Source organism: Hemitrygon akajei, chromosome 9 (genome assembly GCF_048418815.1).
Source record: "Hemitrygon akajei chromosome 9, sHemAka1.3, whole genome shotgun sequence".
NCBI classification, from domain to species: Eukaryota; Metazoa; Chordata; class Chondrichthyes; order Myliobatiformes; family Dasyatidae; genus Hemitrygon; species Hemitrygon akajei.
This window is the reverse complement of record NC_133132.1, coordinates 44,350,589-44,377,649: the sequence shown is the minus strand read 5'-3', so window position 1 is coordinate 44,377,649 and position 27,061 is coordinate 44,350,589. Positions and strand designations below refer to the sequence as shown.

Below are 27,061 nucleotides of genomic sequence, written 5' to 3'. Positions count from 1 at the left end.
GAAACATTTAAAGCTCGGCACTTGAAGTAACCATTCCTGTCCCTGAGCCATCCAAGTCTCTGTAATGGCCACCACATCATAGCATTAAAATAGATACATCTCAAACCTTCGGTCTGAGTGTGTCCCTTCTCTATCACCTGCCGATCCTCCCTCACGCTCTGTCTCCAAGCTTTCTCTATTTGAGAGCCAGACGCCTCTTCCCCAGTTTCTTCAGTTTGGCACCTGAGAACATTTCTATCACATACAAATCTTTGATTTCTGTCCACACAAGCAGTCCTCACATGACCTTTATCCTCCTCCACCTCACCATCTGCTCTAACACTCTGGTTTCCCTCCCCCTGCAAATCTAGTTTAAACCCCCCCCCCCCCCGGAACAGCACTAGCTAACCTACCTGCAGGGATGTTAGTCCCATTCCAGTTCAGGTGCAAACCATCCCATCGGAACAGGTCCCACCTTCCCTGGAACAAAGCCCAATTGTCCAGAAACATGAAGCCCTCCCTCCTGCACCATCTCTTTAGACATGTATTTAGCTGCATTATCTTCCTCTTTCTAGCCTCACTAGCACATGGCACGGGGAGCAATCCTGAGACTGCAACCCTGGAGGTCCTGTCCTTCAACTTTGCACCTAACTCCCTAAACTCTCTTTGCAGGACCTCCTCCTTCTTCCTATCCACATCATTGGTCCCTACATGGACCACGACATCTGGCTGCTCAACCTCCCTTTTGAGAATACTGAGAACTCGATCCAAGATATCGCGGACCCTGGCACCAGGGAGGCAACAAACCATCTGAGATTCTCAATCTGTCCCACAGAACCTCTTATCTGTCCCCCTAACTATTGAATCCCCTATCACTACTGCTCTCCTCTTTTTCCTCCTTCCTTTCTGAGCTGAGGGTCCAGTCTTGGTGCCAGAGACACGACCACTACAACTTGTCCCTGGTAGGTCGTCCTCACCAACAGAATCCAAAATGGTATATTTATTGTTGATGGGAATGGCCACAGGGGTGCTCTGCTCTTCCTGTCTATTCCCCTTCCCTCTCCTGACAGTCACCCAGCTACCTGCCTCCTGACTTTTAGGGGTGACTATCCTTAAGAAAATGTAGCCATTTTCAAGGAGCAATGAACACAGATCCCAGGATCTCTCTGCTCAGCAACACTGTTAAGAATCTTGTTCTTAACAGTGTATTGGCTCCTTGCATTTGCCCTATTAAAGTGCAATACCTCACATTGACCTGAATTAAAGTCCATCTGTCATTTCTCAGCCCATATCTGTAACTGGGCTATACTGTGCTGTATTCTTTGCCAGTCTTCTACACTATCGACAGCTCCACCAATCTTGATATCATCCTCAAATTTACTAACCCACCCATCTACATTTTCATCCAGGTCATTTATATAGATCACAAATAGCAGAGGTCCCAGCACAGATCCCTGTGGAACTCCACTAATCACAGACCTCCAGCTGGAATAGGTCCCTTTGACCACTGCCTTCTGTCTTCCATGCACAAACCAGTTCTGAATTCTCAGTGAGCCTCCCATGAGGGACTGTCAACCACCTTACTAAAATCCACTGCCCTATCCTTATCAGTCTCTCTCTTCACCTTGTCAAAAAACTCAATCACGCCCTGCCATGCAGAAAGCCATATTGGCTCTCCCTAATTAGGCCATGTGTTTCCAAATGCTCATATATCCTATCCCTAAGAATTTTCTCCAGCAATTTCCCTACAACTGACGTGAGACTCAAGGGTATATGTTCCCAGGATTTTCCCTTGTTCCCTTCCTAAATAGAGGTAGAACATTAGCCACTTGCCAGTCCTCTGGGACCTCGTCTGCGCCAAGAGAGGACACAGACGTACTGGTCAAGGCCCCAGAAATCTCATCTCTTTCCCCCTTCAATAACCTGGGGTAAATCCCATCAGGCCCTGGGGACTTATCCACTTTGATACTCATTAAGAGGCCTAACACTTCCTCCTCCTTGACCTCTAATACACTCTAGAGTATTTATACACTCAGCGCTGATCTCCTGATCCTCCACATCCTTGTCATTGGTAAATACTGGAGCAAAGTTTTCATTCAGTACCTCACTCACATTCTCTGCATCGAGGCAAATGTTCCCCCCTTTATCCTTGAGTGGTCCCACCCTCTCCCTAGTTATCCTTTTACTCTTGATGTATGTATAGAATGTGTTGGAATTCACTTTAGTCCTACCTTTTCATGGCTCCTCCTGGCTTTTCTAATTCCCTGCTTTACTTCTTTGTACTCCTCATGTGCTTTATTTGAAGCTTTACATACTTTTCCTTATCTTTCTCGACTATATTCGCCACCTCTCCAGATATCCAGTGTTCTCTTATTTTTCCATCCCTGTTCTTCATACCTTTCCTACACTCTGTGCATCATTTAAGCATCATTCACATGTCTGATGTGGACGTGCCAGAGAAAAGGTGTTCCCAATTAACACTTCTTAGTTCTTGCCTAATGGCCTGGTAATTTGCCCTATTCCAATTTAAAACTCTCCCACAAGGACTATCCCTATCCTTATCTGTAGTTATCCTGAAAAGTAAGGAGATGTGGTCACTGTTCTCTAACTGCTCACTCACTGAAAGCTCATTCATCTGGCCAGACTCATTACCCAACAGCAGGCCCAGTATGGAACTTCCTATTGTTGGACTATCCACATATTGATTTAAGAAGCCTTCCTGGATTCACATAACAAATTCAGACCCTTTGCACTAAGAAGATCCCAGTTTGTATTAGGGAAGTTGAGATTCCCCCATGACAGCAACTCTAATATTTTCACACATTTCCTTAATTGGATTACGTATCTGTTCTTCAATGACCCGGTGGCTATTAGGATGTCTGTAGTACAATATCATCAGGGTGATTCCACTGTTCCTGTTCCTGAGTTTTGCCCAAATGGACTTAGTGTCTGACCCTTCCATTATGTCTTCTCTGAGTGCAGCTGTGATATTGTCCCTGATTAGTAGTGCAATTCCACCCCCTCTCCTCTATCTTTTCTAAACCTTCAAGATGTTGTCTGCCTGGATCTTAAGAGGATACATTGAGTAAGCTAGGGATTTTCTCTCTGGAGCAATGCAGGATGAGAGGGGACTTGATAGAAGTGTATAAGAGGCATAGATTGAGTGGATAGCCAGAAGCCTTGTCTTAGAGTGGAAACAGCCAATAAGAGGTGGCATATTTTAAGATGATTGGAGGAATATCAGAAGTAAGTTTTTTTTACACTTAGACAGTGATGGGTGCATAGAATGTCCTGGTTGAAGCAGATACATTAGGGGCATTTAAGAAGCTCTTCGATAGTCACATGGGTGATAAAAAATGGAGAGCTATGTAGATGTGAAGGATTAGAGCAGGTTAAAAAGTTGGCCCAACATCCTGGGCCGAAAGCCCCATTCTGTGCTGTATTCATGACCCTGTGTTATCAGAGGTGTGTAGACATGGGAGGGGATCGATGCTCCACCTTCCCCATCCCTGTGTCCTCTTACAGTCATCAATCATATTAAAGATATACATACATGTTAGCATGCTTGTTGAAAATACCCTCCAAACGAGATCACAGTGAAATTTTCCAGACTTCGCTGACTGTACTTTGGCTTGGCTTATTATCTAGATTCTAGCCATTTCTCAGTGACTACTCTCAAATCCGATTTTCCACCTTACTTTGGGAGAGCATCATTTTTCTTTCATTATTTAATCTCTTCCATCAATAACGTAATAAAATGGAAGTATATACTTTAACCAGTAGGAGGCAGTGTCTCACCCCACAGACTGAATCCTCAGCTTCCAGTCTGTAAAAGGAAAACTAAAACAACAGTGACATTTTGTGTTAGGTGGGAACTACAATAAAGACTTTATTTTATTTAGAGATACAGTTCAGATTAGGCCCTTCCAGCCCAATGAGCTGCACTGCCCAGCGAGCCTCCTATTTAACACAGGCGTAATCACAGGACCATTTACAATGACCGATCCACCTACTAGCCAGCACATCTTTGGACAGTGTCAGGAAGCCGGAACACCCAGAGGAAACCCACGCGGTCATGGGGAGAACATACAAACTCCTTACAGATGGCTTTGGATTTGATCTCTGAACTCTGGAACACCCTGAGCTGTAATTATGTCATGCTAACCATGATGCCAACGTAGCACCCAAACTGACAGATGTTTTTTTTCTGATCAGAATGTTTTACTACTACAGCAGTTTGGGGATGTGGTGGATGAGTGCGGTCTGAATCTTTAATAAACCCGCATTGAAGTTCAAAGTACATTTATTATTAAAGTATGTATACATTATGCAACCTTAAGATTCATCAGCTAACAGGCAGCCACAAAACAAAGAAGTCCAGAAGAACCCATTTAAAAAAAAGACCATCTGACACCCAAAGTGCAGAGAGAAAAATCACATCAAGCAAACTGTAACCGCAAGCAAATGGCAGTCTGAACTGAAGCGCACAAAGAGAATCCCATGGTTCGGCACACAGCCAAGTTGTGTAGCAGCAAGCTGAACTGGCCTGCCCCCCCCCCCCCCCCCCCCCCATCACAGGCCCTGACTCCCTGTCCTTTTCAATCTGGTCCAACACCTAAAGCGACGTCCCAGCATCGGGTTCCATCGCCTCGATGTGCTGCCTCGATTCGGCCCTGTGCTTAAAATCTCCATCCAAGCATCAAGTTCAGTCGAATCGGTACACTATGGTGCCTGGGCCTTGTTGCCTCATTTCAGCTTGCAGCACCATGCTTAAATCGATTGAAGCTCGAGTCTTCTTCGCTATCATTGACAATCTGCCTCGCTTTGCTTCAGTTCTGCCACATCAAATTACCTCCAAGTCCAAAGGAAAGTTACAGACTATTACTTATGATTATATGCATTACAGAATTGTACAATTCTTTTTTAGTAAAAGTGATACATTCATTATATTCATTTCTTTCAACCAGTCAATGACGTAACTTGGTTTCCAGATCTAGCATTTGTACCAGCTATTTGGCTGGAAGTGAATCAAATTGGTTCCAGAGAAGACGTTTCAGGTGCAGAAAATCTGAAATAAAACCATTAAATTACTGGAATCAATCAGTTGGTCAGGTGGCATCTGTTGCAAAGAGGCATTAATGTGTCAAATTTTATGGCCTTTTGTATTTCTATTTTTAGCTTTAGAGAAAGAACAGCTGCATGTTTTGAAATATTATTCAAGATTTGTAGTGAAAGTTAAAGGCTTGTCTTGTAACTCAGAATCAAAGCCAACTGTCCTACAACTTTCCCATGCCTGTCCCTGTTTGGTTTATGAAGTTTGCTATGCACGTTTGATCTTTTTTAATATTCCTAGTTTTCAATAATCTATCACTTTAAAATTCATTCTCATAAGGTAGAATGACATCATGGTGGCACTAGTTAAAGAAATTGCAACTTGCTGTCAGCTAATTCTGTATAACGACTCCAGGTATGCTGGAAAATTCAGAGCATTTATGCAGAGACATTTGCATGAACTAGATCCCATTGTGCTGCCCTAAATATCTGGGTAATGGACAAGAATCCTTCACATCTTTTTCAATTTTATTTGTTAACTTCACCTTGTCCAGTAATTTTCAGGGCAAGATGAAATTAGTTCAGCTATTTGGATGTTAGGTTTGGAGAAATGTTGTACAGCTGTTGCTTCATTGTATGTTTGTATTATTAGTTGTAAAGAGAGAGAGATTAACTTTATTTGTCACATGTACATCAAAGCATACAGTGAAATGCGTCGTTTTACATCAGCCGCCGACACAGTCGGAGGATTGTGCTGGAGCAGCCTGCAGGTGTAGTCATGCTTCTTGTGCCAGTCGAGCATGTCCCCAGTTCACTAAGCATAACCGTACATCTTTGGAATGTGGGAGAAAACCAGAGCACCTGGAGGAAACACACATGGTCATGGAGAGAATGTACAAACTCCTTGGCAGGAATCAAATCGTGATCACTGGCATTGTAAAAGGATTATGGCTAATTATGGGAGTACAGTTAGACGAGAAGCTAGACTGGACTGCCAACACAGATGCCTTGTGCAGGAAGGCACAGAGTCGACTGTACTTCCTAAGAAGGTTGGCGTCATTCAATGTCTGTAGTGAGATGCTGAAGATGTTCTATAGGTCAGTTGTGGAGAGCGCCCTCTTCTTTGTGGTGGCGTGTTGGGGAGGAAGCATTAAGAAGAGGGACGCCTCACGTCTTAATAAGCTGGTAAGGAAGGCGGGCTCTGTCGTGGGCAAAGTACTGGAGAGTTTAACATCGGTAGCTGAGCGAAGGGCGCTGAGTAGGCTACGGTCAATTATGGATAACTCTGAACATGCTCTACATAGCACCATCCAGAGACAGAGAAGCAGTTTCAGCGACAGGTTACTATCGATGCAATGCTCGTCAGACAGGATGAAGAGGTCAATACTCCCCAATGCCATTAGGCTTTACAATTCTACCGCCAGGATTTAAGAACTTTTTAAAAGCTATTATTAATGCTTTTTGAGATGGTGATTTAGATGCATATCATATTTTTTTTACTGAGTTAAGTATTGTATGTAATTAGTTTTGCTACAACAAGTGTATGGGACATTGGAAAAAAGTTGAATTTCCCCATGGGGATGAATAAAGTATCTATCTATCTATCTATCTAATTCCCATTCCCGTCCATCCATGGCCTCCTCCACTGTCGTGATGAGGCCACAATTAGGTTGGAGGAACAACACCTTATATTCCGTCTGGGTAGCCTCCAACCTGATGGCATGAACATCGATTTCTCAAACTCCCTTTGGTGCTTCCCCCCACCTTTTAAATCCTCTCCTTGGCATTTTTCTCCAGTCCTGCCGAAGGGTTCCGGCCCAAGATGTCAGCTGTACTCTTTCCCTAGCTGCTGCCTAGCCTGCTGAGTTCCTCCAACATTTTGTGTGTGATGCTACCTAATACACTACAGTGACACCCTATGTTTGAGTAAAATATTACCCATATTTTACATTTTTTTTGTATGAATCTGTTTTTCATTTGAAAGGTTTATTTCAATGAAATTTATGAAATTAGTTAAGTGAGTCTAGAGCCAATGTCTGAGTAGGTAGTGGAACATTCTTGTCTAAGGTGAGGAAATATTAGAAAATTAAATTACTGCAGATGCCCGAAATCTTAAATAATTTTTAGTTGTCGAATACACCTAGTGGTGCTACCTGGACACGTCTTCAGTGATGAACCCGGGGTCGTAGGATGTTTCGGGTCTTTAATCATCAGACACTCTTTCCCGGGCGACCCAGCCGGGGGTGATCAGCTCCCGACTTGCGTCCAAGTGGCGCACTAATCCACGGATCCCCCCTCCGGATCCACAGCCACCGCGAGGCCTTTTCATCAGCCTTCAGAATGTCTTGGTGGCTCTTCTGCACTGCAGTCCTTTTACTCCAAGGAGTTTAAGAGTTGGCTGTAGTGAATAGCCAGCAAAGCTCCGGTACCCAGCTTCGACTGGCTCACAGCGAGCTCTCCGGCCATTGCTCCAGCATTCTGCAACAACATCTGTGTATTTAGCCCTCTTGCGCTCGTTGGCCTCTTCAATCCGGTCTTCCCAGGGGACAGTAAGTTCCAGCAGGACCACTTGCTTTGTAGACTCCGATATTAACACCATGTCCGGGCGGAGCGTAGTAGCTGTGATGATCTCTGGGAACTTGAGCTGCCTCCCTAGGTCGACTTGGAGCTGCCAGTCTCGTGCAGTGGCAAGATGCCCTCTCGAGGAGCTAGGCCGATGTTGAGCCTTCTCCCCAGCTCTAATAAAGGTGATGGACTGTTTGGGAGCGTGCTGATTTGTGCTGTCTTAAATCGCTTGCTGATTGTGTCCGTCATAGACCTTAGGATTGCCATGCCCCATCTGTGCAGGTTGGCCGGGCTTGGGAGAACGTCATAGACTGATTGGATGAGAAACGACGCGCAATGGTTCGGCTCTCCAGAGCTCTGTCCAGGTGAACTCGCAAGGTTCCACATGCTCCCATCTAGTCCTGTTTGTACATGCCGACCATCTTGCTGTATCGTTCTTCCTCCACTTCTGCTCGTATCTCGTCCTGAACCAGTTGACGCTTCTCCTTTCTGCGGGTTTTGTCGGAGCGTGGTTTGGGAAACAGGCCAGTCCTGCCCACCCCACCGCCACAGTGCCCACCAAAGTGTTGTGCCACAGCCGAGCCTCCGCTCTGTTGACAGCTCCCTGTGCCTGCCACTTCCTTCCGGTCTTTACACGGATTCCTGCCAAAGTGACTTTAACATCAGAGGAGTCTTGGTACATCATAACCCCCCGGCTCAAGTGACTTTGTGTTCCTCTGATAGGCCGCTGATGGGGAGCTGCAGCTTGGTGGAATGCCCATACAGGGCAATGCTGCTTAAGGTCCGGGGGAGCCCATCCACCTCCGGAGAAACTGACTGATGGTCTTTTCTGGAGCCTCCACTGTCGACATTGGCACCTCATAGACTAGAAGGGGCCAGAGTAGCCTTGGCAAGACTCCATGTTGGTACATCCAGGCTTTGAATTTTCCTGGAAGCCCCGATTTGTCAATTGCGGTGAGCCAGGTTATCAAGTTGCTCCTGGTTTGTTGAAGTGCGGCTGGGTCCTTAAGGGAACTGTCGAAGATCTTGCCCAGGCTCTTGACTGGTTTTTCAGTCACCATTGGAATCTGGATCCCCCCCAGGGTAAAGCGGAACCGGTCGGCCACTCTTCCCTTCTTCAGGACCAGAGACTTGGACTTGGCTGGTTTAAAGCTCATCCTTGCCCATGAGATGAGCCGTTCCAGCCATTGAAGGAGCCATCTGCACCCAGGGACGGATGTTGCCATCACCATCAGGTCATCCATGAATGCTGTTATGGGGGGCTGCCGAGTGCCAGATCTAGATATGGGGCCTCTACATTCCACCTCCGCTGACTTGACAGTCATGTTCATGGCCAATGAGAAGAGTGACACCGAGATTGATGCCAGGTGAATGAGGAGATAACACCCTGAGGAGACTCTCAACCTGAAGTTGCTGTAATAGTCCAGAATGAGGTTTCAGATCATCTCTGGAACATGGTGTCTTGTCAGTGCTGTTTCAACGAGCTTGTGTGAGACGGATCCAATATTTTTTTCAACTGCGGTGATAGATCTTAGGAATTCTTTCTATCCTGGAACCAATGGAAGCTCAGTCATGGAGTTTATTCAAAATAGGGATCAGTAAATTCCTGTATGTTGAGGGATTAACGCCATGTGCAACTGGTAGAGGAAAGTAACACTGAGGTAAAAGATCAACTAAGATCTTGATTAATGATCTGTAAGAGGAACCTCATGAATGAAATCAGAGTAGAGCTGAATCCGGTGTAGAGATTGAATAGACTGGATGACCTTGTGAAAATAGTCAAAAGGGGATAGAAGAAATCAAGTATATGGTGAGTGTTAATGATACTCCAAGTGTCTGAAGGGTTGACTTCTAGAAGTTAGGGCTTATCTTGGAGAAGGTGTTTCTGGTTAAGATGGCGGTGGTGAACCTCTGTGACTTTTGGCTGGTGGCTAACGAGACAAGGATAGCAACTAAATACTTTGCTAACTTCACTTTTTCTGACCAACGATCATTGCAAGTGATAGTCTGTAACTTCCCTTTGAACTTGGAGGCAATTCGATGTGGCATATCCGAGGCAGCAGGCCCGTGGCTGAGAACACGGAAGAGCGAGTAAAATCGGGCACAGACTGAATCGACGCTGTGGGGTCTATATGTGAGATGCAACTGAGCGTGATGTGTGGATGGAGGTTTATAAGCTGAAGCGAAGCGACGAAGTCTGGCGTATCCAAGCGGCAGAACCTGTTGTTCGGACAGAGAGTTAAGCGCCGGGCCGGATTGAAAAAGTCAGGGTGTCGAGGTCCAAAGTGAGGTACAGGCTGGTTCAGATCGCTGCTCGGAGTGGCAGAACCCAGTGTTTGGACGGAGCCAGACCACATTGAAAAGGTCAAGATGTCGGAAGGGACAGGGTGTCGGGGCCCGAGGTGAGATTAAGATCGCTGCTCCACAATGTTTACAGACTGAACTATGAGCCCTTCTTGTGGACTTCAGTTCAGAAACACTATCTACTTGCAGTTATTGTTTGCATGATTTATTTCCATTCTACATTGGGTGTTTGGTCTTTTTTATAGGTTATTTTCTTATAGACATGATTTTCTTTAAAAATTCACTACACACTGGGTGTTAGATAGTTTTTTTTTTCAATTATATGCGGTTTGTTTTTGGGTTTCTTTGTTTCGTGGCTGCCCATTAGGAGGCAAATCTCAAGGTTGTATGATGTATACATAGTTTGTTAATAAAATGTACTTTGAACTTTGAGCTTTGGATGTCTGGGCAACACAGAAATATTGGAGGCATTGAGCAAGGTGACAGTTGTCGTGTACAGTATGTCAAGAAGCAGCTTGCAGCAAAGGACGTCAAGGTTGGGATATTGAGAAACTCCAATAATAATTGTGAGACCATATATTAAGGCCTTTGCCAGAAATTTTATTCCCTCTTCCTTGCGGCAAACTATTCCTATCGGTGTTAGGTTTCATTAAGACAAACAATTACTGTAAAGTAAGAGATGTGACACATGGTGTGAGTATTTGCTCCTTGATTTTAACCAACATTTTACTACTGGAGATAAATTGTTTTGGGATTTACTCCACATGTACCTTGCCATTCTGCATTTTCGCCACAATAACTGCATACCACTTAACAACCAAAGTGCAAACATTTTCAGACTGAAGTCTTGTCAAATGGTCAATAATGTTCCAGGTCCTTCTATTTCAATCTCAACACTTCAATGAGTGGTCCGCTGAGCTGGTGAGAGCATTTTGTCCATCACGCCAATGATGTGGGTTAGGTGTCAATGTTGCCCAGTTGTTTGGCACCCTTACTATTAGGCAGCCCTTCATGTTTATAACATAAATGTCAGAAGATTTTTGTATGTTGTGAGAGTCAAAAGTGCACTGAATGTTTGCTCTAATCTTATTGAATAATAGATTGGATACAAGGGATGGTATTACTTACACCCGTAGAGTCTATGACTCTGTGACTTTTACATCATTTGTTCTTGAGTTCAACATGTATCGTCGGTGGAGAGGGACTTCAGGCTTCTCATGTCACGTGAGGTGATTTGTCTTGTGTACTGTTGATGAATCCCTGTAAAATTAGGTTCTACCATTGGTCTTCATGTGAAGTCCGCAGTGGAGTGTAGTTACAGATTCAGCCACTGTTGTTGTAAAATACACCTTCTGGTGCTGCTTGGACACGTCTTCAGAGATGAACCCGGGGTCGTAGGGTATTTCAGGTCACTCAAATACTTGGCGTGTCTGTGCGGAGATATGAGATTTCCCTGCAGTTCTGAACGGTGACAGATTGCTGTGAACGCATCAGGTACAGCTAGTATTTGGAGCAACCCATGAGGCCATTCGGCCCATCGTGCCCCCTCTGCCATTCCATCATTGTTGACGTATTATCCCTCTGAACCCCATTCTATTTGCGAGTGAGTAGAAAGGCAGTAACCGATAAAGGAATTTGAATAAACAGAATTTAAAGGTCATTTGAACTCTCAGATGGACTTGACACTTTTTAATTGCCCAATTTTTTAATATGTACAGTTATATATGTTATTTTAACAAATTGAATTACTGTCATAAATGTGAGCTGCAAGTGCAGTGTGGCACAAACTAAGTCATGCTGGTGGAATTGCCTGAATCATAGAAGGATATTGCAGCCCTTGCTGATGTCATTATTGGATAGGACAGCACGCTGTGAATCACAGAAAGGTTTCACATTACCGTAACTCAATCATGCTGTTCAAATGTCCTAAAGTGCAAAAGTGAAACCTGAGCAGTTCGTGTCTACAAAATCCAAAGCTTGAATTACAGCCACCAATTCAGCTATTATTTCTTGAGATAATGTGTACAATTTTTAGCAACTTCATTCAGTTTTGCAAGGGATAATGGTGATTATGAAGTTGTAATCACATTTTGGGATTTGGAGAATTAAAAGAAAACAGCTTCAAAATATTCCACAAGTAGAGCTGAGAAAGATTACTTTCTATGGGTTTACATTATATGCTTCAGAAAGGTATAAAAATTGCATTGTTCTCAGGTGCTATTTGGTCAATTGTACTTTGGAGATACAAACTCCTTCAACCACTAGCTCGTGGAATTACTTGTGCTATTTTCTGTAGCTCTTGCATTGCTCCCATTCAGATTCATTGCATTATAGTTGTTGCCTCAAAATAATATGGTGAAGCCATTACGTACTTTAATAACCCATTTGAGAGGGACAAATTTTACTTTATAATGTAGACTAGTACCTGCTTTTCTTCGACAATTTATTAGTGAATTCTTTTGATATTGACGATTTAAGAATTGTTGCTCGTGATTACATTGAGTTTATATAAGTTGGTGCAGTAGTTTTGTTAATTCTCTGATCGGTTACATTGGTTATTATTTTTTTAAGGCTCTTGTTTCTGGAATAGCTTGACCACATTTTATTTCTCTTTAATGAATCATCTGAATTTACAGCATGTTTGACAAAATACTTACTAAAAGTGAAATGCTTCTCCATACAATGCCCCGCAGCTCTTCTTCAACTCTTAAAAGTACTGTAGGTTATGAAAAGAGCTTAACATCTGAAAGACGTCTAGTATTTGTCCTCTACAGATCTGCCCTTGTTTGCATTTCACTGCCCTCCAGTAATCAAGGTTCACAGAGTGACCCTGGAAAACCATTGACTTCACTCAGCTCAGTTCATTCCTTATGGCAAAAGCAGACATTAATAATTGGGTTCACCCACCAGCACAGTTTTTGGCTAATTGAGGAAAAGGTTATTTGAAGATCAGAATCTGAGGATGATCTGTCAGCCAGCAATGATCCACGCCCCCTTGTGTGCTTCTGAGACTAGAACCACCTCCAGCAGGTATCTCAAGGCACTGTGAAAATAGCATCTGTGCTGTGCCTGCAATGTTTTCGGAATTCATCGGAAGGCTGAGAAAACGAATGCCAGTCTTTTTCCTGAGCAAGCATCCCCAATGTTGAAAGCCTGGTAGTGAAAGCCACATTATTCACATGCCTGAAACCAAACTCCCAAAACAGATGTTCTATTTGTCATAGGAAGACAGGTGGACAAAGAAAGAAAATCCACAGTGAGCTCAAAGCCTCCTTGAAGGAATCCAATATCCCACCAGCTCTAGGTAATCTATGGCCCATGACCCCTCAAAGTGGGAGAGGAAAAAAGCATTCAGAATAGAACTGAGGTCATGCAGTGGGAACATCTGGAAGCCCTACATAAGAAGCAGAAGGGGCCATCCACTTTACAAGGTACCCATCCATCCTTCACATCAGCCCCATCTGTGGAAAAGTGACCATATTACTCATAAAATCCAAGAAACATGAGTGGAAGTGTCATCCTTGATCACGTACAAGTACTTCCAAAGGGCGAAGATGAACACAATTTGTTGACAATTTATCACAGGCAAACCGCGAAGCTGATTGTAAGGCACCTATTATCTTGAACGTTTGGAATAATTAGTCTTATTTTAAGAGGAAAGATTCAGGTTCTGATAGATGCATTGAGAAGTTCTCTTAACATTTTCAATAAGAAATTTTAAGAAAAGTAGAAACTAGTTTTTCTACTAAATTTGCAGACTTAACTAAATCCTGTTGAGGGCGTTGTAGAAAAAAACAAAACCAGTGAATCACTTTTGAATTGTACTCACCTTTTTTAGTGGACATAATGCAGGCCGGCGTAGTTGGTCGAGCTGCTGCTTCTTGTATCTCGAGGATTGGGTTCAGTTCTGACCTTGGGGGTTGTATGTCTTTAGTTGGCCTGTTCTCTTTATAATGGTGTAGGCTTTCTAACATTTAAGGTCATACAGATTGATAAGTCAGTTGGCCAATGTGAACTACCCCCATTAGTTGCCCTTGGTATGTATGCGAGTGGTAGAATCTGGTGAGGGGAGGGGGAGAGAGAGTTGGAGTTGATTGTAAGGTTTATATGTTCTAGATCAGCAGTCCGTAACCTGGAGACCTGATTAATAGTATTCGTTCATGGCACAAAAAGGTTGGGACCCCCTATTCGAGATTAATTATGCTGATGTTTAACTCATGGTTATAACATTTTGATCGGATCAGATGGTGAATTTAACAATTAACAGCAGTAACTTTTCTTTGCAGAATGATTTTGAATGCTTAACTTTTATGTAGTTACGCACCACTAGTCTAATCTGGATTGACAGCCTGAAGTTGGAGTGTGGCTGTGCAAGAAATAAAGGCATATTTTCCCACTCTGTTCTTCAGTATCTCCTCTTTTCCTTGCCGAAAATTTTTAGCCACAACCCTCAGGAGAACAATTAATCTTTTGCTTCTGATATGAAAGGAGAATCATTTAAGACTCAAATGTCAATCATGCTTTTCTGATGTGCTGAGAAATAAGGTACCTGATGGTTTCACAGAGGCAGTTTTAGAGTGAACAAAGCAGCATCATTGGCGGATTTCTGTGAGAATGTGCTGCATTTCCTCTGTCTTTTTTGAAAGTGAACCAATTCTATAACGGTGCTTGTCCCCAAATCCAAAGTAATGTTGTCTAAACTGAGTGTAAATTTAATACATATTTGAAAATCCTGTTATAGATCAGCTCCAGTCAAGAAATAGCCCTTTGCCTTTGCCCTATGAAGTACTGACTAGTACTTCTTCCTTTTGTCACTGAACTTTCGGCTTTTATTATATGGAATATGTAGTACAATTATCGTGTTTCCAAACTCCTGAAGATGAAAGTGAGAATGGATGGATTCTATCATTTTTCTCTGGTGGAACTATTGCATTCTACAACATAAAAAATTAATTTAGTCAACTACATATTTTAACAAAATCTTACACCAGTAATACAGCAAAGTTTCACTTTTACCATATTTTATTTCATCAAAATATATGGTAAGTGCTTTACCGTGTCTAAGTATCAACACTGGCTATATTTTTTTAATTGAATTGTGCCTTATTGTTACAGAGGCAGGAAATTGAATTATAATAGAGGTGCTCATATGTCAGAGTAAGAACACTAACCTTGTATTATTTTCACCAAATGCTGTTAATGACTTCCTGTCATCCTTTTAGAAACATACAGATGCATCTGGTGGTGTACCCCAAGCAGCAACGCATTCTGGAAGCTGAAGCAGCTTTTACACCATGCAAATATTCTCCTATACTTTAACATTAGTCCAAGCAGAAGGGCTTTAATGTAATAAAAGACATTAGAGCTGTCATTTCCTAGCTTTTATCAATAACACAGCCAGCAAACCTCTTAATTAATTCACACAAAATTCTCAACTTTACCAGGTCTCCAGCAGCAACTACTGCAACTCTAAATATGAAGGTTATTACAAAATGCATAACTTAATCATATTGTTAAGCAGTAAAAAAAATATTAATTTTGAATGGTGTGGAGAAATTATCTCTGAATAAAAATTCACATTGCAATCAAAATAAAAATGTGCATTTCACTCATAAAAGATGAAATTAAATGCAAATTCCAAGATCATTTTTGCCATTGGTTGTTTTTGAAGGGAGATTTTGACTGACATCTCCCCTTGCTCATCCAGTCCTGTATTTATCAGAGATAGCAAAGGAATGAATTCCTGGAAAGTGGAAAATTGTAACAGTAAATAACAAAACTCTTCCCTGAGTTAAGTGATCTGATGTGGCACTTAACAAAGCTGGAGCTTTGGATCTAAATTACAGGCACCATAGTGCTGGATAGCACTTTTTGTTTCTACATGGCTCTTGGTGCAGTCTCTCACCTGGGAGTTTGGTCTTCAGCAGTTCAGAGTGTTTGAGTGCAGTGCAGGAGCTGCCTCAGCACTCGTAGAATGAGTTTGATAGCTACTTCGGGCTCACCAACAGTCCATGGTCACTATTATTAATGCCTTTCAGTCTTTTTGAACAAGATACTCATTCAACAATGAGATCTCTCTGAAGTTTTGGCTTGAAAACCTGGGTCAGGACTGAGACGGTGATAATTATTTTCCTCCCTAGAGATGCTGCTTGACCTGTTGAGTTCTCCAGAAGATTGTCGGTGGTCCTGCAGACTCCGTGAGAAGTCTATCAGAGCAATGGAGGTAGTTGGCAGTCCACTGAGGGGCTCCGATGACAAGCTGATAAACCAGGCAGGAGTCATAGGCCAGGCAGTGAGCTCCCTGCAATTGAGAACCATCAGCAGGGATGGCGAGGTCTTGACTCTGCATACTTCCAGTGATGGGGGAGGGCAAGTGCAAGGGATAGGTGTGGCATGGTTCAGGCAGAGGTGTGGAACCGCGAGGATGAAAGACGGTTAACAAAGATGGTGGAGTTGGGGTCCTAGGGCGCCTGGACGAAATGGGATCTTTCCAAGCGCTGGATCACTTGGGCAGAGCTTTGGAGACTGGAGCCCTTCTACATTTCTTTCTTCCTGCGGTCCGTGTATGATGCTCTGCCTACACCATCACAGCTGCACACATGGGGGCTGAGAGAGGACCCTAGCTGCAAACTTTGTAGTCAGCGGGGTTCATTGGAACACATACAGTCAGGATGTAAAACAGCTTTAACACAAGCAAGGTATAGGTGGCGCCACGACAAGGCCCCGCTGTCCCTTGCTGCCACGCTGGAGCAGGGGAGGTGTAAAAAGGGACCAACTAACAGAGGGGCAAACAGGGCAGTTACTTTCACCGAAGAGAGGGCCACGCCAGTCCTATCAAAGAGGCCTAAATCCAATCTGCTGCAAACTGCCAAATCGTGGGAGATGAGCATTAATCTAGGGAGGAAGCTGCAGTTCCCGGAGGTCGTGCAAACTACACTTTGGCCAGACATCGTACTGTGGTCTACCGAAGACAAGGAAATCATCCTGGTGGAGCTGACAGTACCATGGGAGGAAGGATGCGAGGAGGCTCATAAGAAAAAGGCCCTGAAGTACCAGTCCTTAGCCCAGATGTCCAGGGACAAAGGATTGCAGACGTGGCTAGTCCCCTTAGAGATTGGCTGTAGAGGGTTCCCAGCAAGATCAGCATGAAGGTTGCTGTCTGCGTTGGGCCTTAATGAAAAGAGCAAGAACCAAGCAGCTCACAAGGATGGGGGAGGAAGCAGAAAGAGCCTCTTGCTGGACATGGAACAGGCGAGAGGAGTTGATCTACAAGTCAGGAGCAGATGAGCAGTGACTAGGCCACCAATGCTGACGCACCAGCTGGAGAGTGTAGTGGTTAAGGGTTGAAACACCATGAAGGTTGGGCACAACGTGATGACATCTACCCCAGCCAAAGGCTCCGGTTACCTCTTCAGGTAACTGAAGACAGAATCCCAGTGTATGATGCAGGCCTGTCACAATATTATTTTCTTTATTCATTGGCATGGTGCATGTGGTACAATTTTTCATTATTCTCTGCTGCACTTCTTTCAAATCAAGGGCGGTGTTAAAGAGGACACAGGTAATTTTGGGGATCTCAAGTAACTGGCAATATTTTCAGCTGTGGTGCGAAGGAAGACAAAAGCCAGATAAAGCAAAATATAGGAGCCAGAATAGGACATTTGGTCTGAAATATGTCCTGCCATTCACAATAGTCAAGGCAGATTTGTCCCAGGACTCATCTCCCCCTCTGTACCAATTCCCATACCTCTTAATTATCCATCAATCTATCTAAATCCTCCTTAAGTGCCTCCATTGATTTATTTTCCACAGCCATATGGGAAACAGAATTCCAGAGATTGGCTACCCTCTGCAAGTTGTTCCAATGTACCTCAGTTTTAAGTAATCAGTCCCTAATCTTGCAAATGTAACCCCTCATTCATGATTCTCCCACTAGTCAAAGCATCTTCACATCTTCCCCACTCACTTTATATTTTCTTTTCATGGAGTCTTAAGGTTGTGCAGCACTGAAATAGGACTTTTGATCCAAATTGTCCATGCAGACCACATTGCCTATCTCCACTCATCCCATTTGTTCACATTAAGCCCATGTCTCTCTCCTTTCCTGTCCAGATACCTTTCATGCGCTGTAATGTATCTGCTGTGACAATTTCCTCTGGAAGCCTATACCGTGAAGCCACCATCTTGATGTGTAAAAAACCTGCCCCTCAGATCTTCCTAAATTTCTCACTTCTTATCTCAATCTGTGTGGTCCACTTTTCTTTATTTCCCCACCTCAGGAAAATGATTCCGACTATCGAGCTTATAAATGCCCCTCATAAACGTGTGCAAGGTCATCCTTCCATTTCCAACGTTGTAGTGAAAACAACCCATCCTATCCATTCTCTCTTTCTAACTACAGCCCTCCATTCTAGGAAACATCCTGATGAATCTCTTCTGCACTCATTTTAATGCTACTACGTCCTTCCTGTATAGCGATCAGAACTGTACAATAACCAATACATTGTACAGCTGCATCATGACATAGCAATTGTTGCGCTCGATCTCAACCTATGAAAGCAAGCATGCTGAATGTGTTCTTCACTATCCTATCCAGATGTGTCACCATTTTCAGGGAGCTGTGAGCTTGTTTTTCAAGATCCCTCTGTACATCAAAACCCTGGCAGTGCCTGCCTTTTATAATATATTATCTATATGTTATGGTCTTGATGCCCCAGAACACATTACCTCACACTTATCTGGATTAAGTTCACTTTGCACAACATTCCAGCTGATCTATGTACATTACAGCCTCTCTAACCTTTTACAACTTCCTTCACTATCTGCTATTCCACCATTTTTGTGTCATCAGCAAACTTGCTAACCATTGAAGATGGCGTGGTAGCATAGTGGTTAGCACATTGCTTTACAGTGCCTTAAGTCACTGATTCTGCTGCTGCCTTTAAGGTGTTTGCACATTCTCCCTATATAACAACGTGAGATTCTTCTGGGTGTTCCGGTTTCCTCCCACGTTCTAAAGATGTACAGTTAGGGTTATTGAGTTGTGGGCATGTTATACGGCCACCAGAAGCATGGCAACACTTACTGGCATTCATTGTCGATATGATTTGCACACAGCGATGCATTTCGATGTGCATTTGACAAATAAAGGTAATCTCTCAAAAGGATTACATTCACAGGTGTTGCGATATTTGATTTTAGTTAGTACCATTTCATTGTTGACCAGTAGGTTTAACGTGCATGGAGGGGTTCTTTATGTGGTGTAATATTTAGTCTTGACACTTTGGTGTTGCTGGGAGAACTGCTGCCTCCCAACTCCAGTGATCTGGGTTTGATCCTGACTTGCAATGCCGCCTCCGTGGAGCTTATGCATTCTCTCTGCAACCATATATTTCAAAAAGATAATTATAACTTTATTCATATTGACTATGACTCCCATACTGTAAAGGAGCTGGACAGGATAGAGTTGGTCAACTGTTTCAAAAAGTTTCCTTAATCAGCACATAGAAGTCCCAGCGAGAGGGGGTGCAGGGGTTTCCTTGTGATACTCCAGTTTCCTCCCTCATGCCAAAGGTTTGCTGGTTAATTGGCCACTGTAAATTGCCTGTGATGGTAGATAAGGGGTAGAATCTGAGGTGAGTGATGAGAAAATGGGCAGAATAAGAAGGAATTTTTGTAGGACTAGTGTGAGTCGGTGTATAATGGTCAGCAAGGTGAGCTGTAGCGTCTGTTTCATGCTGATGACTAATGTGGCAAAGAGGCAGCACGTAAAGAAAAGAGAGGTATGGAGTTCATGGCTGCCTTTTATTCTGCAGCCATTCTGTGATTAGATGAGATGGGACAGTGCCTGAGAGGTGCAGGCTTTTGTGCGGAGTGGGGTGCAGGTCTGGGTAGTTGCTTAACGCAAATGGAAGATGTGAAAATAGCAGAGTAGAAGCGAACTAAATTAATTGTGCAGATCACTTGCCAAGATGGTCACTGTCACTTCAATGATAAACTGTCAATCCAGATCAAAATGGTAATTACTGAATTGGTGTAAAGTCCTTAACATTTCTATTGATATTCCTTTCACTGAGTAATATAGTTCAGAATTATAGTACATTCTTATAGCACAAGGTGTGACCACGTTATATTGGGATTATTTTGATCACCAAACAGTCCACGGGATTAAGTAAAGCAACTTTGTAGAAAGTTCACAGACTGTTGCAAGAAACATAAGCTTGTGATAGTAGATAATTATAACTTTACTCATATTGACTTTGACTCCCATACTGTAAAAGAGCTGGATAGGATAGAGTTGGTCAAATGTTTCAAAAAGTTTCCTTAATCAGCACATAGAAGTCCCAACGGGAGATTGTGTGATACCAGATCTCTTATTAGGAAATGAATGAGGGCAGATGCCAGACGTTTGTGTAGGGGAACACTGCATATAGTGATCATAATGCCATTAATTTCAAGGTAATTATGGAAAAGGATAGGTCTGGTCCTTGGGTTGAGATTCTAAATTGGAGAAAGGCCAATGAAGATGGCATCAGAAAGGATCTAGCAAGTGTGGATTGGGACAGGATGTTTTCTGGCAAGGGTGCACTTGGTAAGTGGGAGGCCTTCAAAAGTGAAATTTTGGGAGTACAGAGTTTGTATGTTACTGTCAGAATAAAAGACACAGATAACAAGTATAAAGGAGGAGGTGTATAACAGGTGTAGAGAGATAGGAACAAATGAGGTACTTGAGTATAAGAAATGCAAGAGAACACATAAGAAGGAAATCAGGAGAGCTAAAAGAAGGCATGAGATTGCTCGAGCAGACAAGGTGAAGGAGAATCATAATGGCTTCTACAGATGTATTGAGAGCAAAAGGGTAGCAAAGAGCAAAATTGGTCCCGTGGAAGATTAAAGTGATAATCTATGCAAGGAGCCAAAAGAGATGGGAGAGAAATGGATTTTGTTTTCATCTGTGTTTACTCAAGAAACTGACAGAGTCTACAGATGTGAGGCAAAGCAACAGCAGGGTCATAGACACTATACATATTACAGAGGAGGAGATGTTAGCTATCTTGAGGTAAATTAGGGTAGATAAATCCCCAGATCCTGACAGGGTATTCCCTCAGACTGTATGGGAGGCTAGTGGAGAAATTATAAAATTTAAAACATCCTTAGTGATGTGCTGAAGGACTGGAGGATAGCTAATGTTGTTCCATTATGTTAGAGAGGCTCTAAGAATAAGCCAGGAAATTATAGGCCTGTGAGCCTGACATCAGTAGTGGGAAAGTTATTGGAAGGTATTCTAAGGGACCGGATATGTAAGTATTTGGATAGACATGGACTGATAAGGGAGAGTCAGCATGGTATTGTGCATAGTAGGTCATGTCTAACTAATCTTATAGAATTTTTCAAAGCAGTTACCAGGAAAGTTCATGAAGGGAGTGGATGCAGTCTGCATGGACTTTAGCAAGGTCTTTGAAAAGATCCCACATGGGAGGCAGGTCAAGAATCTTCAGTCACTTGGTGTTCAAGTTGAGGGCATTGGCTTCGCAGGGGAAGCCAGAGAGTGGCGGTATTTGGTTGCCGCTCTGACTAGAGGCCTGTGACTTGTGGTGGGCTGCAGTAATTGGTGCTGGGTACATTGTTGTTTGTCATCTATATCAACAGTCTGTTAAACTGGATCAGCAAATTAGAGGATGGCACCAGGACAGCTGGTGTAGTGGACAGCAAGGAAGACCGTCAATCTTGCAGCGGGATCCAAGTGGCTGGAAAAATGGGCTGAAAATAGCAGATACGATTTAATGCAGACAAGTGCGAGGTGTGACAGTTTGGGAGGACAGTACAGTGTAGGTCTTACACGGTGAGCAGTAGGGTGCTGAGGAGTGTGGTTGAACAGCAGGACCTGGAAATACAGATCCATAATTCCTTGAGAGTGAAGCCACAGGTGAATATGGTCATAAAGAAAGCTTTTGGCACATTGCCCTTCATCATGTTCTCTGTCGGGCTATCATGTTCTATGACTATGCCTTATCACCTTTGAGCTTTTTTATGAGGGGCTGTGTGCAAATCAGAATTAGGTTTATTATCACTGACATACAGTACGTCATGAAATTTGTTAGTTTGCATCAGCAATGTGGTGTAATACACAAAAAAAGTTGCTACAAGAACAAAAATAAATAGTGTAAAAGGGGAATATCAAATGGACCTCCTAGAAAGCTGATGGCTAAGGGGAAAAAGTTGTTCCTAATCAGGCTCTGGTACCTCTTCCCTGATGGTAGAAATGTGAAGAGGGCATATACCCAGATGGTGAGGATCATTAACGATGGATGTTGCCTTTTTGAGGCACTGACTCTTGAGGATTATCTTGATGGCGGGGAGGATTGCATCAGTGATAGAACTGGTGGTCTACAACCCTCGGTGGCCCCTTGTGATCCAGTGTATTGGAGGTTCCATACCAGGCTGTGATGCAACCAGTCTTAATGCTCTCCACCAGAAATATGCAAGACTCTTTAGAGGCAAATGGACCAGGGCATTTGCTGAAATTAGATCAAAATGATTTAAGAGCTTGTCTATTATAATTAATTCTATACCTCAGAATTTCCATGATTGTTCATATCCTGTAATTTAATTAATCTGTGCAGAAATTGTTTAACACCACTTAAAATGCCATCTTTGTCAATTTTATCGTGACTGTTCCTGACTGATTAAATTGTAAATAAATCCTTTCAGGTTAATTATCTTGGTTTTTTTCATCTCTTTAGTTTACACAGTATTTAGAAGGATCTTCCCCCCCCCCCCATTCTCTAATTTCTAAATGTTTATGCTGAAGAATGTTTTATTGAGAAGTGATAATGTGTGGCAAGGGGTGGGGGGGAGGGGAGAGATGGGTGACAAATGGTCCAAACTATGGGCAAATTCTGGCACCGTCTCACAAGTCCATGTGTGCTAGATGTTTCTCAGTCCCTTGACAGCAAAGCTGGTTATTCTACCTTCCGAGTGGAAGGCATTCTCTGTTTTAATCTCTCTCCATACTAGTTAAAAGGAACAAGAAGGGAGATGGAGAGCAATGGACAACTTTTAACCATAATCCCAAATACCAGTTAAAGTTTTCTCTTAAAAATATCCCAACTAACTTTCCAAAGGGAAATAGGAAACAAGCATTGAAAAAGGGATTTAATAGGAAGGCCTTACAAGTTTTGAGATGCAGTGAAAGGTGAGACTGAAAATTTGAATCTTTGGCAGTTTCCAGGGAAGAGCACTGGGGCAACCAAAAGATCTGCACTACTATTGGGTGGTGCAAGCTGGATGCAAAAATGACAGTGTTAGAAAATTAAAGCAGATATCAAGGGAACAGCAGACCAGGAATGGGTGAGAAATATGCTGTCTTGCCTTGGACTGGTGGGGGCAGGGGGCAGGGGTGCAAGTGGAACATGAGACGTAAGGAGTAAAAAAAAATGCAAGTGCTGGATATCAGAAATTGTGTGGCAATGATCCGCATTCAATGGATCACCCTCTGTAATTTCTGCCACTTGCAAAAGGCTGCAGCACACACAAAATGCTGGAGAAACTCAGCAGGCCAGGCAGCATCTATGGAAAAGAGCCCTGCTGAAGGGTCTCGACCGAAACGTCGACTGTATTCGTTTCCATAGATGCCACCTGGCCTGCTGTGTTCCTCCAGCATTTTGTGTGCGTTGTTTGGGTTTCTAGCATTTGCAGATTTCCTCTTGTTTGTGATGAGATACTTGTGGTGTGTTTTCAACATTTTCTGTTTCACCTTTCCAGCGTCTGCAGTTTTTCTTTGCTTGTTACGTTCTGGCCAGTCTGACGTAACTTAATTTTCTCTCTTCACAGATGTGGCCCGATTTGCTGTGTCTTTCCAGCATTCTGTATTATTGCTGATTTCCATCAAGTGTTGTATTTTGCATCACAATTCCAGTAGGATTTTCTTCTGTCCTTGGTTTTTTCGCTATTTATATATTCTCCAGACAGATCAGTGGTATTAACAAATCTTCAGCATCCTCTAGACAAAACCTAGCTGGGCTATTTGACATCTTTCGGTCTCCACCCTATCTCTTCCTCTCCTCTTCAAGTTTTCCCTGTTCTGAAGAAATTGTCAACCTGAATTTTTAAATTTGTTTTTCTCTCTCTCTACTTTATTCTCTTGCTTGTTGTGCATTTCCAGCATTCCCTGTTTAAAATATCAGATGAAAAGTGTGTTCTTGTTGGGAAGAATATGGGAATTACTGCACTAGGGAAAGGAGAGATGGAAAACAAGCTGAGGGGTGATGCGAAATCTAAATTAGAGCTTTTATTATTGCACGAAAGGAAAAAAAAAGTCAGGATAAATATCACCTGCTCATAGACAGAAAAAGGAAAAGGAGGAAATGACAGGAATTAATTACTTTGTGCTTGTCTTCACAGATGAAAATCTGCAAAGCCAGTTGGATATATTAGAAAATCAAAGGTCTAGTGATAATGAGGAATTGAAGAACTAACAATTATTCAAAAAATGGTGCTAGGAAAGCAGATAAATCCCAAGTCTGGATGATTTCCATCTCTGAGATTTGAAGTAGGTAACGTTAGAGATACTGGATGCATTGGTTGCAATTTCCAGGATTTTGCAGATTCCAGAATTAGTCCTGTAGCTAGGAAGGTAGCAATTTTAAAGAGAGAATGAGAAAAGGGGTATCTACTGACCTGTTAGCCTAACATCATTGGTAAGGGAACTGCTGAAATCTAATATGAAATATGTAAGAACGGAACAGCTTATAAAGAGTCACACACACAAAATGCTGCTAGAATGCAGCAGGCTAGGCTGCTGAAGAAGTGCAGTCGGCGTTTCGGGCCGAGATCCTTCATCCTGACAAAACGTCAACTGGTACTTCTTCCTATAGATACTGTCTAGCCTGCTGCGTTCCACCAGCATTTTCTGTGTGTTGCTTGAATTCCCAGCATCTGCAGATTTCCTCATGTTTGCGACCTTATAAAGAGTAATGTGACTGAGAAGAATTTGCATGGATTCACAATGTGTTTGACTCATTTTGACATCTTTGAGGGTGTAACTAGTAGAATATGAAACGTGGAACAAATGGATGTGGTATGTTAGACAGCTTTTTGCCAAAGTTCAACACAGGAAGTTGCTCAACAAGAAATTGTATGTGAGAGGGAGAGCAGGGAAGACGTGGCTAGGTGACTAACATGGGTTGAGAATTGATGACCAGACAGAAAACAATTCATAGGAATTTTTTTTAGTCTTCAGATTGGCAAGTAATGGCTGGTGGGGTAACACGTGGTTCACGGCTCCACAATTCATGATCTCTGTCAACAATTTGGCTGAGGAGACCAAATGTCATATTTCCAGCTCCACGTACATTGTTGAATATGCAGGCTCACTGAATTAAATTCTGTCTTTGGACCGTCTCTGTGAACTGCGAATTAGTCTGGTTGCTTTCCCTTCCTTTATTGACTGCAATAACATCAAAATGACCTAGAAACATAGGTTGTGTCGACTCACTCTGTTTTTACCTGGTATCTAATGGTTAGTAGGATATTGGCAGTGTTCTAGGACCAGAAATTGAAGCCAATTAGATAGAAAATGAGTAATACCATAATGTAACCATTTTTGTTATTGAATAATTTTGAGCTCTTTGATCCTTTCCTTTGTTGTGACATTAATTCATAGACTGTCATTTATGCATTGATAATGTGAAGTAGTGAAAAATGTCTGCTCTGTTAAGTGCAAAGGGAACTCTCTCAGGATTAGTCATGTAAGTGCTGACACCTGCAATCGTTCTTTCAAAATAAGTCAATGCTAGTAATCCTAAACTATTCCATTCAGTGCTGGGGAAGTATTGCCAGTACTAACTTTTGGGCTGCAAACTTTGAAATATAACACAATGTGTCATATTCTGTCGGGTTTCAGTCAAGTTTTGTTCAAGATTTTGTAATATTTCCTGTAATAATATTAATAATAAAATGCTTTAAACAGAGCCTTGCACTGACAAAAATATCATTAGGGTTTTAAGCACTTGGTAGAAGTGGTATGTATGCATGAATGTATGCTTTATTCCTCCCTGTATTTGGAAAGTATTGTTAAGTGGGTTCTTAATTATGCCATATATCCTATATTTGTTATGTCACTGGGCAAATTCTGGCAATTACAAACTAAGTGATAAAATCTAGAATTTTACTTTTGTCATCTTGATTTTGTTTAATTTCATTCCCTTGTTCTTTGCTTTTAAAAAAAAAGTTGGCTCCTGTAATGCTGGTCAGGATCAGTGCTGAAAGAGGACAAAGTTTCAGCTTGCATTGTATGGTGTCTAAAGTTACGGTGAAGGCAGAAAATAGCTAGTTATCCACAGCTCAGTGCATTGTTAGGAGTTCATGCTATCAGTTTGACATTTAGAACAGGACTTGGTGTCTTCATGAATTCCTCTTCGTATTACCAGTGGCTGTTGATCAGCCAGTCTCTAGGCACAGACCGTTTCACAAACCATAACATTTTTGTGAGTGATTGATTTGTATTATGTGTCTCAGCCATCAGAAGAATCTTGGGATGTAGCTTGTATGAACTGTAATACAATCCTTTACGAGGAGTTTGGTTACAGTTCTTCATAGACCTGTTGGCGATACTCAATCTGTTCGGATTTGGGAATGGAGCTTATCTGATACTTTCCAAAAAAACCTTCATTTTCTCTATTCCCATGTTAAATAACACAACACATCTGGTAACACTGTAGGAGCATTGTCCTTGGGTTACTGCAGCAGCTCATATTGCTACAATATTTCCTCAAGGATCTGGTTACTCAAAGGGCAACATGACTGATTAAGAACCATGTTTACTCTGGACTCCAAACTTAAACCTTCTGGATTCAAGAGAGAAAGAGAGTTTTTGTTTTAAATATAATATAACAGTGCAGAATTGCTAAGAATGGTGTTGGTTGATGTGAATTTGTTGCATAATTAATATTTCTGCTTTTAATTATAACACATGCAGTGCATGATACAACATTTTATTACTGGATGGGCGATGTTTCTGGTAGAGGACATGTGTCATTATTTGCAGAAATACATGAACTTTTTTATATGTAAGAGGACAAATGAGCTAAAGTTTCTTTTTCATATGCAGTGACATGAGTGCTCACATCAAATTGCTTTCCCGATGAAAATCCATTATGTG

At 42.4% G+C, this 27,061-nt stretch overlaps 1 protein-coding gene across 3 annotated transcripts in view; it reads left to right on the top strand.

Moving 5' to 3' along the window:
* The window catches only part of pdss2 (prenyl (decaprenyl) diphosphate synthase, subunit 2), a 233,442-nt gene that overhangs the window by 156,795 nt on the left and 49,586 nt on the right, over positions 1 to 27,061 (top strand). The gene's annotated exons all lie outside the window — the stretch shown is intronic.